Source organism: Pogona vitticeps, chromosome 3 (genome assembly GCF_051106095.1).
Source record: "Pogona vitticeps strain Pit_001003342236 chromosome 3, PviZW2.1, whole genome shotgun sequence".
In the NCBI taxonomy this organism is placed as follows: Eukaryota; Metazoa; Chordata; class Lepidosauria; order Squamata; family Agamidae; genus Pogona; species Pogona vitticeps.
The window spans coordinates 241,609,694-241,622,895 of NC_135785.1; the positions used below are offsets into that span (position 1 = coordinate 241,609,694).

The 13,202-nt window shown below is 40.4% G+C and overlaps 1 protein-coding gene and 1 long non-coding RNA gene across 7 annotated transcripts in view; one reads left to right on the plus strand and one right to left on the minus strand.

The window, feature by feature from the left end:
- Positions 1-13,202, plus strand: part of ATP8A2 (ATPase phospholipid transporting 8A2) — a 417,881-nt gene that overhangs the window by 358,727 nt on the left and 45,952 nt on the right. The window lies entirely within an intron of this gene.
- LOC144588044 (uncharacterized) lies at positions 11,624-12,318 on the minus strand. The gene is made up of 2 exons (XR_013543365.1): positions 12,262-12,318; positions 11,624-11,681 (listed from the first exon to the last, which is right to left on the minus strand). It is a non-coding gene; the product is annotated as an uncharacterized LOC144588044 (long non-coding RNA).

Consider the following 13,202-nt stretch of genomic DNA (forward strand, 5'->3'; position numbering starts at 1 on the left):
GGCCTGGCATGCTCTAGTCCGTGGGGTCACGAAGAGTCGGATACGACTAAACGACTAAATGACGACGAGGCCTCATATTGAGTAATGTGTCCAGTTCTGGACATTGCAGTTTTAAAAGAATGCTGAGAAAATGAAGCCTGTTCAAATGAAGGCAACAAGGATGATCAGGGGACTGGAAACCTGAAAAACTTCGTAATAGTTAGAACAGTACAACAATGGAACCCGTTTCCTTGGGAGGTGGAGAGTGCTTCAATGCTGGAGGCATTCAAGAGGAAATTATACAACCATATGTTAAGTATACTCAATTTGGTTCAAAAGCAAGTATGTGATGCAATCGGTGGACTTCGGAAAAGTCCACCAGCAATGGTAATGCTGGTTTAGGGATTCTGGGAGTTGTAGTCCAGAAAAGCAACTTTCCCAAGCTTCATGCAGTGGCGTTACGTTCAGTTCTTGGGAGGGAGTTAATTCCTCCAAAACACCAGAAGTCTCCTTCCAGGAACTAAGCCGCTCTAACCCCTTTCAGGATTTAATTGCTGGGGTTTGTGCTCAGATTAGCATCTGTCAGTTTAAGCAAAATAGCTTCTTTACATAGGGGAAAGAGAGAGACCAGAGAGTATTTTCAAGGCTTTTCAGTTGTATGGAAACAGGTTGCTACTGCCAGAACTTCACAGAACTTAAATTTGGCTCACTGATGTTCAGTGTAATGGCATTTAGACACTTCCTGAAGCTGATACTTATTAGCACATGTTCTTTGCCAAAACAAAACCACCACTATATATGAGCAGCACCAGCATTTCCCCTGAAATGCTGCAGTACTGAAATTATGCATTCACTGATCCAATAATATTAGCAATAGAAAATGATTCGAAGCCTGACCTGGTGAATCATTTGAAACCGTCTACTTTGTGTCAGATTTGGTCCGTTTCAAAAGTGCTAATTTGTGTTAAGCCTGCATGAGAGACTTTTTTAATGAGCAGATTAAAGCGATAATTACATGTCCTTTTAAAAGTGCTTACTTTTAGAAGGAGGAAGAGGAGATCTAGAAGGACCTTATGATGCCACTTTAAGAGAAGCGCCTTTCTTTTTTTGGCACCACAACATAGAGCACATCTCTTTTAATTGACTCTGCAGGGTCAGGGAGACCCAGGCTGTTTGCTTCATTAAACCCTGATGGCGCCTTCAGAGCAAGTGCCTCTAAATGGCACTGTCACAATTGTATCTAAATTAGCATCTGTGCTGACCCTCTTTTCACTCCCTTTCCAAACCTCAGCTGACAGGGATTGGCAGAAGATGCTAATTGGGGAGGCTTGGCTCTCAACAATGGAGGACTAATGTTTCTTTCAGTATGCTTCCAGGTTCACATTAAGTACCCCTTTTAATTACGGAGAATTATTGTAATGCCTTGTCAATGGAATAATTGACCCTCAACAGCAAGGGCTTATTATGTAATAAGTAAAGGCACAGGCCTTGTCAGAGTAGCAGGTAGGGCTCCCATTGATTTTGTTCTCAACTAAAAAGAGATTTGCTCAGCCAGAGTCCTGTGATGTACCAAGGCGACCCAGTTGGAGTCCAGCAGGAGGGACTAATTTGAGCTGAACAGAGAGGAAATGCGCTGAAAGCGGTTTTAGGCTTATCCACAGGATGACAAAAGAGGGAAATAAAAAGGATTGAGTTGGTAGTTTGGCAGCTTACAAATTGTGCTCATCATTCGTACAGCAGGCCATCAGCATAGCCAGCTCTCTGCATAACAGGAATTCCTCCCCTCCATTAAATGCTTTTATCAGACCCTATAAAGATAATATAAATATTACACTCCTAGGTAAAAAAATGATTTAATCACCACAGAGTAACTGCATCACGCTATGTGGCGTTACAACTGCAGGAATAGCTCCAGGATTGATGATGTGCTGTTTGGGCTTCAGAATAGCATGTTACTGATGTTTTATGGTCTATTAAAGGAATGAGGAATGTGTTGCCCTCCAGATCTTGTTGGCTTGCAACAGCCAACAACCCCAGTTAGCCCAGCCAAAGGTGAAGGGTAGTGTGAACTGCAGCCAGAAAATCATCTGGAGAGCCACAAGCTGACTTGGTGGGAACTGCCTTGAGAAGAATTTAAATTTAATATCTACCTGTAACTTTTCAAATTTATATTTCTGCTTAGCATTCTCATACCACTTGCACCATTTCCAATAATATTCAGACACATTGACTGCTTTTCTAAGAGGTGCCACAATACTGTAGCTCTGTGATGTAGCACACTCTGTCGTAACCGAAGGTCCCAAATTCAGTCTATGGATCACCACTGTGTTTGCTTATTAAATCATGAATCACGCTTTTACCCTGCTTTTAAGATGTCACTAAAGCCCTGTCAAGCCTCAATAAAGTGATCCGTGCTTTTTGACCTTCTCCGACCATATTTACATCAAGCTTAGTCAGAAGAAGGTAGTCTGTGTTAGGGATACAGTGCAATTTGGTTTTTTTCTTGATAAAAAAATCAGGATTGGAAAAAAATGGAGAAATAAATTGGGGGAAAAATTTAAAACACTAAGATGTTATGTATTTGGACCCTGTTAGATGGGACAACTTTTATTTATTTAACAATTATGTGGATGGTTTTAAGGTACAGTGGTATGAAGAGCTGGTGTCACAAGAAAACAGTGGCTAAGTCATTGGGAAGCTTAAATCCATAATCCCACAATGTAGTTCTGATCCATATCAGAACTCTTGTGCTCACTGAAGGAGTAAGGAAGAAGAAAACCATGTATTCCACCTTGACCACATTGATGAAAAAGAATAATATCCGGGAAATTCAATTGATATTACACCTCTCCATCAATGTGCTCAAGGTGATGTGTAATTGATATTACAAAAAATAATATATAGATAATATGATATTATCTATACATTACATAATATACAGAAAATATTTCATTTTGTTACAGTTTCTATCTATCCATGCTTCCTGTCTGTTTCTTTTTCATTTTTCTGTCCCATCAGATCTCCTCCCGTTATCTGTCTTTGAGTGCTCACAAAAAAATGAAGACAGTGTTACAAAGTTTACCATTTTTATAGGCAAAGAATTTACAGGCAGAGAATTTCTTTTAAGCTGATAGAACGAACCAGGCAAGGGTGGTGTTTATTCATTAACAGAGTAAATTGGCTGGGGAAGAGAACAGTTGTAGCCAGTCATTTCTCTCGGCAAGTTGCAACCTTTGCTAGATGAGTTCTGGTTTAAAACATGACTGCAGATGGGTCTTTTAAAAAGAGGACAACACTATTATCTTGCGATGTCTTAATAACTTAATATGCAATCGCCTAATAAGTGATTGCCTGATCCAATAATCTTTAGGGCAGATTTTTGGGGCAAAGTTTCCACAGTAAGTCAAGTTAGTCCATAAATTTAGTTAAAGAAGATATTCTGAGTATGGTGTTGCCCAATTTAGATGAAAACCATTTCTTGGACAATTTATTTTATTTTATTTTGACTACAACTGCAAGAATCCTGATCAACTGGTGGGGTGGGGCAGACAGTCTGGCAATTGTAGTCCAGAAAGATACCCGCCATCCTCTATGAAAAGCTGACAGGTGGATTGCTTTTATATCACCAGGTATTAGTAGCTGCCACTACCTCTGCCTCTTTTATCCATTCAAGATGAAGGCATTCTCTGCCCACCCAACAGATGGGAGGCTTTTTGTTGTGGGATCTGCCTGCCCCCTTTCCCTGGTATGGGAGTGCAGCAAACAAATGAAAACCGTTTTTCCCTTTCTGGGAAATTTCTGGTTAATGAACCAAGCAAATCAGCACTGGACAGGTTGAACTGTATCTCAAAGGGAAATTTATCACATGTGAAATTGAGTAACTCTACAGAAAGATGAGGTATTCTGGTACTATTACAAAAAGCATGGCTATGGAACCTCTAAGAATAAGTAAATACAGAAGGCTTATAAAAATGATCTCTAAAGATGTTTTATACCAGACCAGTGCATATGCCTATCTATTTCTTATGAGCTCTTTTCGATTATAATCTACTTTCTCAGAGTATTACAGACTGCTTTCATGAATCTCATAGTTCTGAAAACTATTAATTAACATATTCTACATACAGTATCTGTGTTCCCTTTTTTTGATGATGTTTAAGTGGTCTTTCGGAGTATTTAGAAAGGTCTTAAAGTATTCTTTCCAAACATTGATAAACAAGAATTCCTTTAAGTAAGTCTTCCTTTACAGAAGAAAGCGAATTTGGTATTGTGCTTAGTTTGATAGATTCACTGGGTGACCCTAGGCCAGCTACATTTGCTCAGCATTCCTATTGTGAGGTACCTACTCAGAAGTAAGTCCCATTGAGTACAAAGAGCTTTTCTCTAATGTAAGTAGGTATAGTGTTGCAACCTAACTATACCCTTTATTTTCCCTAATGCCCTTCAGCAGAGCTACTGCTGGTGTGTGTTTATATTCACAAGAAAAATATGAACTGGGAGCAAAGTTAAACTGTTTGCAGAAAATAGTTTGCTTAACCTCTCTGCAAACTAAGCATGCCAGAAAGGGCTGAATTACAGAAGCTGGCTTCTGCTTTTTGATTGATTAAGCGATGCACCTCTAAGCATTAAAAATATGTGCTACATTTATAGTGTGGAAAATATTTATTTCATAGCTTATTTGAGCAGATGTGAGCAAGTGTGAGACATATTTTAATATATGGAAACACGTCAGTTTTTCAAGTCAGAATGTTTCCACAGTTTGTAACATCTCGGAGACAAGATTAAAATTTCCACTTAAAACTGCTGGGCACGTATGCTTTGCATCAACACCAACAGCAAGATCCACAGTAACTGTTAAGGGTACAATAAGGGAAGGTGCAGTTTAGATTCCCCCATCCCTGATAAATCTTAGAACAGGAAAGTACAGCTCATGTAGTCCTTTTTCATGGAGTAAAATCATCTCTGCAGCTCTTTACTGAAGTCCTTGAATAATCTCATCACAGAGTGTTGGAAGAAACCAGTCAAGTCAGTTGAGGCAGATGAAGGACCATATAAATTTAAAGGGACCTTCCCAAGACATTCTGCTGCCTGAGAAAGAACAAGCAGATTGTGCCCTTACACAGTCAAACTGCATAGCACCAAAAGCCAGTCACATTATTTTGGTCTACTATATGAGGCAGAAAAATCCCATAAACCAGGACATGGCAACTTTGATGATCCCCCAGAATCTTATATAGGCTGCAACAGGTCTAAAATATATTAAATCAAAAATCAAGGTGCCTAGACATCCACTTAAATTTCGATTTTGGAGAGGTGGGGGTTGGCCTCCTGTGATCTATTTAATACAGAAACCACTGTTCTTGAAGGCCCCCAGAAGTATAATTAGAAGAAGAAGAAGACTGATCAGCAGCCGTGGCCAATAGATGGAGAGCCATAGGCAACCCCATGGGCTTCCCCTGATGCAAGCCCTTCTCTTGTTCCATCACAGCAAAAATATAGTAATGAACAAATAAATAACAATCTGCTGCACTTTTATGGCACCCCAATTGGCTTCCACAGGCACGTGGACCATCCTCTTAATAGTTGTTTTAACATTTTATTGGATGATGTTTAATTTGACCCTCAATCTTGATTTCATTGAATTTTGCAAATTCCATTTGTGTTTTTATCCCAGACCTGCATCACACCTGGTTTTGAGACTTTGGGTAATTTTTTCCCCTTGTCATAGGGAACATGTGCATTTTTTTAAAAAAAATCAAAAGACATTCTGAAGGAAATTCTTCTTGCAGACTAGAAAGAAACATTGATGACAATCTTTTGTAACAGTAATCAGTCAGGGAGAAACTTGCGCCCATAGTGTTTAAGGCACATAAGAGTCAAGCAGGCTCTAGTTAGCTTTAGAGAAGCCATTCTCAACCTTTTTTAAGCCACATCCATAAACACAATGTGAAAGAAATATAGGCTTTGAGGACTGTATGAGTTGTATAATGGACCTTATAAAGTGGTGTGTGAAGAACTGTTTCCAATCTGTGGCCCCCTCCATATGGCTCCCATTGAGAATGGCTGCTTTTACATAGACTAGTTAGGATTGCCACAGCAAATCAACCAGATCCCAGGTCCTGCAATGTCAAGGCCAAATTCTGAGCCCAGAAGCCAGATCCTTATGATGTCTACAGGGGCAGGCCCTTGTGCTATCACAAGGGTGAGCCCTTGTATATCATAGAGGAAAGGCAGGGAATGTTGCTATGTTGCTTTCTGCGCCATTTTTATGATTTCTGCAATGAATCCCATGGTGCAGTGGTTAAACTGCAGTACTGCAGGTTAAACTTCTGTTCACAACCAGAGTTTGATCCTGACAGGTTCGGGTGGATGGCTCAAGTTTGACTTGACCTTCCATCCTTCTAAGGTCAGTAAAAAGAGTATCTATCCCATGAGGGGGGGGGGCAAATGTTGCTTGCTTATTTATGTAGTCAGCCATCTAGACAGTGCTATGGGGTGGTATATAAGTCGAAACAACAACAATTTATGCAAGAAATATCATGAGTTTTAAACTCTACTCCCTGCCCTACCCTAAATGGCACTATGCATCCAAGTACATGCACTTACTCTCTTGGCACTTGGTTTTTCTGTGCACTGACTTTGTGCAACTCCAAAATGCATTTTGTGCTAAGCCATGTGAGCCCTGATGCCAGCTGGGAATGGATGGAGATATATGCCTTAAAAGGTCTTAAAAGCCACCTCACACACAAATTCTCCTCTTCTAGTGCCATTTCCACTAAGATTTGTCTCCTCACTTGGAAACCTGGGAAATCATAGCAAATCTCTGAGACTTCAGCTGCCTGGCAATCCAGGGCACAAGACACAAAATATAGACCTACAACGTTTCTTGACTGGGCATTTTACTGTATGTGTTTCTGTTGAAATAAAGGGGAGCAGAGTAGTCCAAATTAAATAAAATACACATGCAAGAGTAAGCAATACCTTTACAGACTACCATCATACAATATCAGGGATTTTTAAAAAACCCTTCATCAGGCTTGTACCGGTGTGTGTTTGTGTTTGGAATATGCAGATCTTTTATAAACATCAGCATAAATCCAGATAATGCACACATAGTAAAACTCAGCATACACTCTAAGACCAGTAGCACTAGGCCAAAAGGAGGCAAGATCAGTTTTACTTCCCCATTTTTACTACACAAATATTTCTTACAATTTGTGGAAAGGAACAATACATCCCATTTGTTGTTCTCTGTTGTCCGTGTTACAAACACAACGTGTTTGCTGTTGTTTGCCAGAGCGGGAGAGACAGATCAATGAGCACAATCAGTTCTCTAATTTAAATGGATTCCCACCCCAGAAACCATCAGGTGTGCCTTTAATGCCAGCTGGGAAATCCCATCATTGTTGCGTGAGTAAAAGGTGAGGCCGTGATGGGAAACGCTGTCCTTGGCTGCCAAAAGATTAACCACTTTAAATATTTATAGGGTCTTATCTTTGCTGGCGATTGGTTATTAATTCCTTGAATCGAGGCAGGGCTGTCTGAATCGCTAGAGATTTAAAATTCACCACTTTGAATTATTCTGAACCTCTAATGGAGAATTGGCACTTTAAATCTTCCTCTAGCTATTTCTGCACTGCTGTGCCCTCAAATCATCTCTCTCCCCCCTCCACGCTGCTCCTCTCTCTTTCTCTGAGTCCTGGAATCTTAGGAGAGGCTCAGTCTCAGAGAGGACAGGAGGAAGTATGGAATCCTTTATTTTTACTACAAACGTGTGACTTGAGGAGATTGCTTGCTTTTTTGCTTTGAGCTTTATATTAAAGATACTTATTTTGGTTTTTGATGAAACAGCAGTATCACTCTCGTCTAAATGCTCTTCTAGTATTATCCACTTTTGGGTTGCAGTGTGTTTCGATTCCTGATTAATTTCTTTTTGGTCTAGTTCTGGCTATTTTAGGTATCTGGCAAACGCAGGCAATTGCATATATTTAACCTACCTTCAAGAGTACATTTTTGCCCAACAGTTGCAAGAGACATACGGCTTGACAACTGTAATGAAACCTTTGATAATGCTCAGCTGCCTGTGGCAAAAAGGTTTATTGTACAATCCAGAAGTTGTTCGGGGGAGAAAAATGTGTGCATAATGTGAAGAAGAAACCATCCAGTAAATCAATGCAGATCACATAGGAAGGAACCAGCTCCCTCCATTAATTTTGGGGTTGCAAACCATACTTGAAATTTTCATGGCTGAAGTTTTTTCAGCAAAGGGGGGGGGAAGCATATTTCCATATTGCCCATAAAACAATGTTAACTTTATTTCCATGATGTCCCAAAGTCTATGGTAAACAATAATAGCTAAGAAATAAAGCTTAGGGCAAACTGAAAGGCTAGACTCATATGGGAGAACTCAACAGTAGTAGGAGTTGCTTTACCTAAAAAACAAGTTTCCCAAAATATGATAGCCTTGCAAGCCTCAGGCAAGTCTAATTAAAGTTAAAAGGCAGAGAAAATAAGCATCTGAATTGCTGTTAGGTCTCCTACAACGAGAGGAGTTCATGTAAAACCTGAATTATCCAATTAGCCAATGGTTGTGGGACTTGTGTTGTTGATCCAGTTTCTTCAGATTTGTATCAGTTGGGTGTTAGATGGAGCAGGAGAGAGGCTTGAGGCTAATGTTCAGTCCTTGCTCTTTCTTCTAGCAATTTTTGTGCTTTGTGACTTGAACGAAAAAAATACTGCCTCACAAGAAGAAAGGGATGCACTGTGATTAGCCTCAATGTTTCTACAGGCTATTTCTCTTTATAACGCCATCAACTCTGCTGCTTAGTACAACCAAAACTTTTTTCTCCCCATTGGATCTCATCCCACCCCATCCCCAAATCCTCCACGTTCAATGGAAGAATTCAGCTTGGCAGCAGCTGATGTGACACTTTTTTGTAAAGGTGAACAGCTCGAATTTTTGAGAATTCCATGCCAGAATTCGGCTCTGTGGCTTTTGTTTTAGAAGCAACTTGGTTGGTCTTTAATGGAGGCTTCCATAGGGCACTCCAGCTTTCCATGTCCTCCCTTTCAGGCCTCTGTCGAAATGTAGATTGTCTCTCTATCGATTTGCTTTACTTTGGCTGTCGGCGTGGGGAGAAGTTAAGATCTTTGAAGTTCACCTCGTCTGGACTTCAGTGTCATTGAGACAGACAGCTGCCTGGTCTTGCTGAAAGATGTGTTAAGAAATTCAAAGCCTGGCTTCTTCCCTTCCATGAATCTTATAGCTTTGCCAGCCTTTCTAGGACAGGAAGGAATAAAAAAAAACTTCATTGCTGTATTTAACATTGATGGCTGAAGGCAGCCAGTGAAAACAGCACTGAAGAATTTATGGAGAATATATTTGCATTTACTAGTTAATGTTCTTCATACAAAACTCAATTAGCAGAGACATTACTATCAGTAGCACCTGAAATGGTTCATTTTTTTAATGGGAGGGACTACATCTCCCCGAGTACCCCCATCCACTAGCATGACCAGTCAAAAAGTAATTATTTTTATATATATAAAAGAATGAAATATTTGGACATTTTATTCCTGCCATGCAAGTTTAAAGGAGCTTTGGGCTTCTTTCTTTCTTTCTTTTCTTCTTTTTTTTAGGACTTGTTTTTTTAAAAAAAGTGCAAATACTTTGTGCAAACATTTTGCATTACAAAGTATTTTGTGCATAACACAAATTGTTTGGTGCAAAATACACCAATTATTGCTAACACAGATGATGATTTTAAAAGTGGTGGTCTTTTCCCTCTCATGCAGGAATGAGCAATCTTGCAACATTTCCCAAGGATTTCTCTCTTTTTTTGATCCAGGACCTCAATATGCTGAGACACTCATTTTAGAGGTGGAGAACATTTGTTGCATCCAAAATTTGCTGCATTGTGTTGCTCCATCCTCTTCACTCTGTCTCAGTTCCCCCTTCTCTGATTTTCTACACACACACACACGGAGAGAGAGAGAGAGAGAGAGAGAGAGAGAGATGAAACACCCAGATACTGTATTCTTTTGGGACCCATGGAGGGAAGTACAGAACATTCAAAAGCTGTTTGTCCTCAGGTTATATGCTTCACCTACATGGATCTACTGCCATGTGGATCATGGATGAGGATTGTGTGGCACTCCAGATATTGCTGGACTCCCGCCATCCTTCACCATTGGCTACACTGACTAAGACTGATAGGAGACTATAGTTTAGCAATACCTAGAGTGTCACAAGGGACGTGGTGGCACTGAGGGTTAAACCTCAGAAGCCTCTGTGCTGTAAGGTCTGTAGATCTTCAGCTGTAAGATCGAATCCACACGACGGAGTGAGCACCCATCGCTTGTCCCAGCTCCCGCCAACCTAGTGGTTCGAAAGCATGCAAATGCGAGCAGATAAATAGGGACCACCTCGGTGGGAAGGTAACAGCATTCTGTGTTTAAGTCGCACTGGCCAAGTGACCACGGAAGATTGTCTTCGGACAAACACTGGCTCTATGGCTTGGAAACGGGGATGAGCACTGCCCCCTAGAGTTGAACACGACTGGACAAAAATTGTCAAGGGTAACCTTTACCTAGAGTGTCACATGATCATTCTGAATCCATAGACAGTCCTGCATGTGCATATCCATTCCAAATAAAATCCTCCTGAGTTCAATGCAACTTACTCTCAAGAAACTAGCTATGGAATGGTGGTCTCCATGGGTGCATTGGCCTTCATTCATGTCTCTACAGCTGTCTGATGTACCATTGGGCCGTGTTGGATTGCAGATCGTATAGATCAGTCAGAGAATGTATCCACTATGATAAAGCAGCCCCTGCAGTTTATATTCATCTTGCATATATTGTTGAAGGCCAAAAGTGAAGCAACCTGTTTATGTGATTAATGGAATTTGCTTTTCATACCTTGAACCAGAGCTGTCAATCATACCTTCCTTTCCTACCTTCCTTTCCTCCCTGTTTTTGGAAGTACCCTAGAAAATTTATTTTGGGTCTCCTTTTTTGAGCAGGTGCTTCCTTTACATTGAGAGCAGTTTAAATGACAAACTTGCTTTATGTCCGGAGCTCTCAGCTGAAATCACAGGGCTGTCTGACACAGGCGCTTGTATGTTTACTCATCTGTGCTAATGCTGACAGCAGATTCCCACAGTTGGTCTGGACTGGACACAGACCAGATGTTGGGGATTATGGGGAAGGCTTCAGAAAGGCTTTCGGCCTGTGTGTTTGCGGAAATAATTCATTGTAGAGACGATGGCAGGGCCTGAGGAAACTATGGAGTTCTTGAAAGCAGTCTGCCTTAGAGCTCCCCTTAAATTCCCCAAGCCAAATGTTTTTCCTGGTAATGTTGATTAAAAGGGAAACATAAATCACTGCCATAAAGAGTATTATGGATGCTGAGAGCTGTCAGATTTCTTCCTACTTCTTAACAATGGCCTGAAATTATTTATTACATTGAAGTGCATTTGCTGCTATCCATGGTTTAAATGTTTAGTAGATTCAAGGACAGAATCATAGAATTATGGAATGGTCCAGGCAATATAATTAGTTTGTCAGGAAGGGTCCAGTGCACAACAGAATCTGTTTTTTGACTTGTTGAAAGGCTACTTCTTGCTGAAACATGGCAGCATTGAATTCCATCTGGTTATTGTTGCCCTCACACAGTTTTGTTCTTTGAGATGAAAATCATCCTGCACCAAAGAGAGAAAACATGAGAGAACATGATCATTTGGATATACAGTGCAATTCAACATCTGGGAAACTCAAAAGAAAAATACAGTGTGCTGGTATTCCACAAATATTTAATGTGAACTAGATGTTAACTACTTGCTCTGTTTAATTTTCTTGTTAGTATTTATTATTTATTTAAATTTTCATACTACCCAACTGGCAGAACCTCAGAATGGTTTACAATTTTAAAAAAAAGCAATACAATGAGTTTTGCAATAGAAATTGTTTAGCAGAACCATGTCAGGGTGCTAATATATTTGAGGATTAAAAGGCAGCAGTGAAACATGAACAGTAAAAACAAGGATCAAATCCTTGCTAGAAGGGAAAGATTTTAACCTGGTATCTCAGTGATATCCATGAAGAGGCCAGGCAGATCTCTCATGAGAGGGAATTCCAAAGAGAATGGAGGAAACCAAACAGGGGTTTTATCATACTTTTGGGGGGCATATAGAGATGGGATATTGCCATTTTATTATACTATTACCTGACATACAGAGATGATATAACCATTAGATCTCTCTTTGTCTTATTGATGCATACCTTATCCATTGTCTTATTGATGCATGTCATCCTTGAAATTTCATTGTTTCCTATGCTGCAAAAAAGGAGGCAACTTTCTTGGTTAAAAGGATTGCAAGTCGTTCCTTTACCTTTTCAAAATATTTAGATATCCATCATGGACTCTTCCATGGTATCTTTTCGTGTGTTTTATTTTGTGACCAAGCAAGACAGTATTGGGGGGGGGGCATCCTGATCTATTGTTACTGGATTTCCTCTTCAGTATTTGCATTTGTATTTCTGGTGCAGCAAAAAAGGGAAGCAAGGCAGTGAGAGGAGGGAGAAAAAGAAAGGTTTTCCCCCAAGAGCCACCTGAGGCCAGCATCCTATACCCGCAGCCCATTCACATCCTCTTACCTGAGGTGGAAGGAAGAGATGGGGAAACTACCATCAGGGGGAAGGTCACTCTTGCTATCAACCACCCCTGCTGTAGAACCCCTGCTTGGCTCATCTCTGGGGTGTCCTGCAAATATTCAAGGAACAAGGGTTGGCCCCACCCAATAGATTCCTTGGGTGGGCAGTGTAAGGCCTCCCTTTAGGTAGAACTGTAGTGAGTAGTGACTGTTGAAGTTGTGTGTTTATTCCCTCATTTGCTCCAAGTTAAATAAACCTTGATTGTTGTGGGTTTTTCGGGCTGTTTGGCTGTTGTTCTGGAGGTTTTTCTTCCTAATGTTTTGCCAGTCTCTTAGGAAGAAAAACTTCCACAACACGGCCAAACAGCTTGAAAAACCCACAACCACCATCAGATCCCGGCCGTGAAAGCCTTCAAGAACACATTAAATAAACCTGATTTATTGCTGCATTCTCACCTCTGGGTATGAAACCTATTCAGAAAGAAGCTTGGTATGACTTGGGGTGGTTACAGAAATATAAGAGGAGTTTATTCATTCATATGTGACCTGATACTATGTAACAAGAATAGG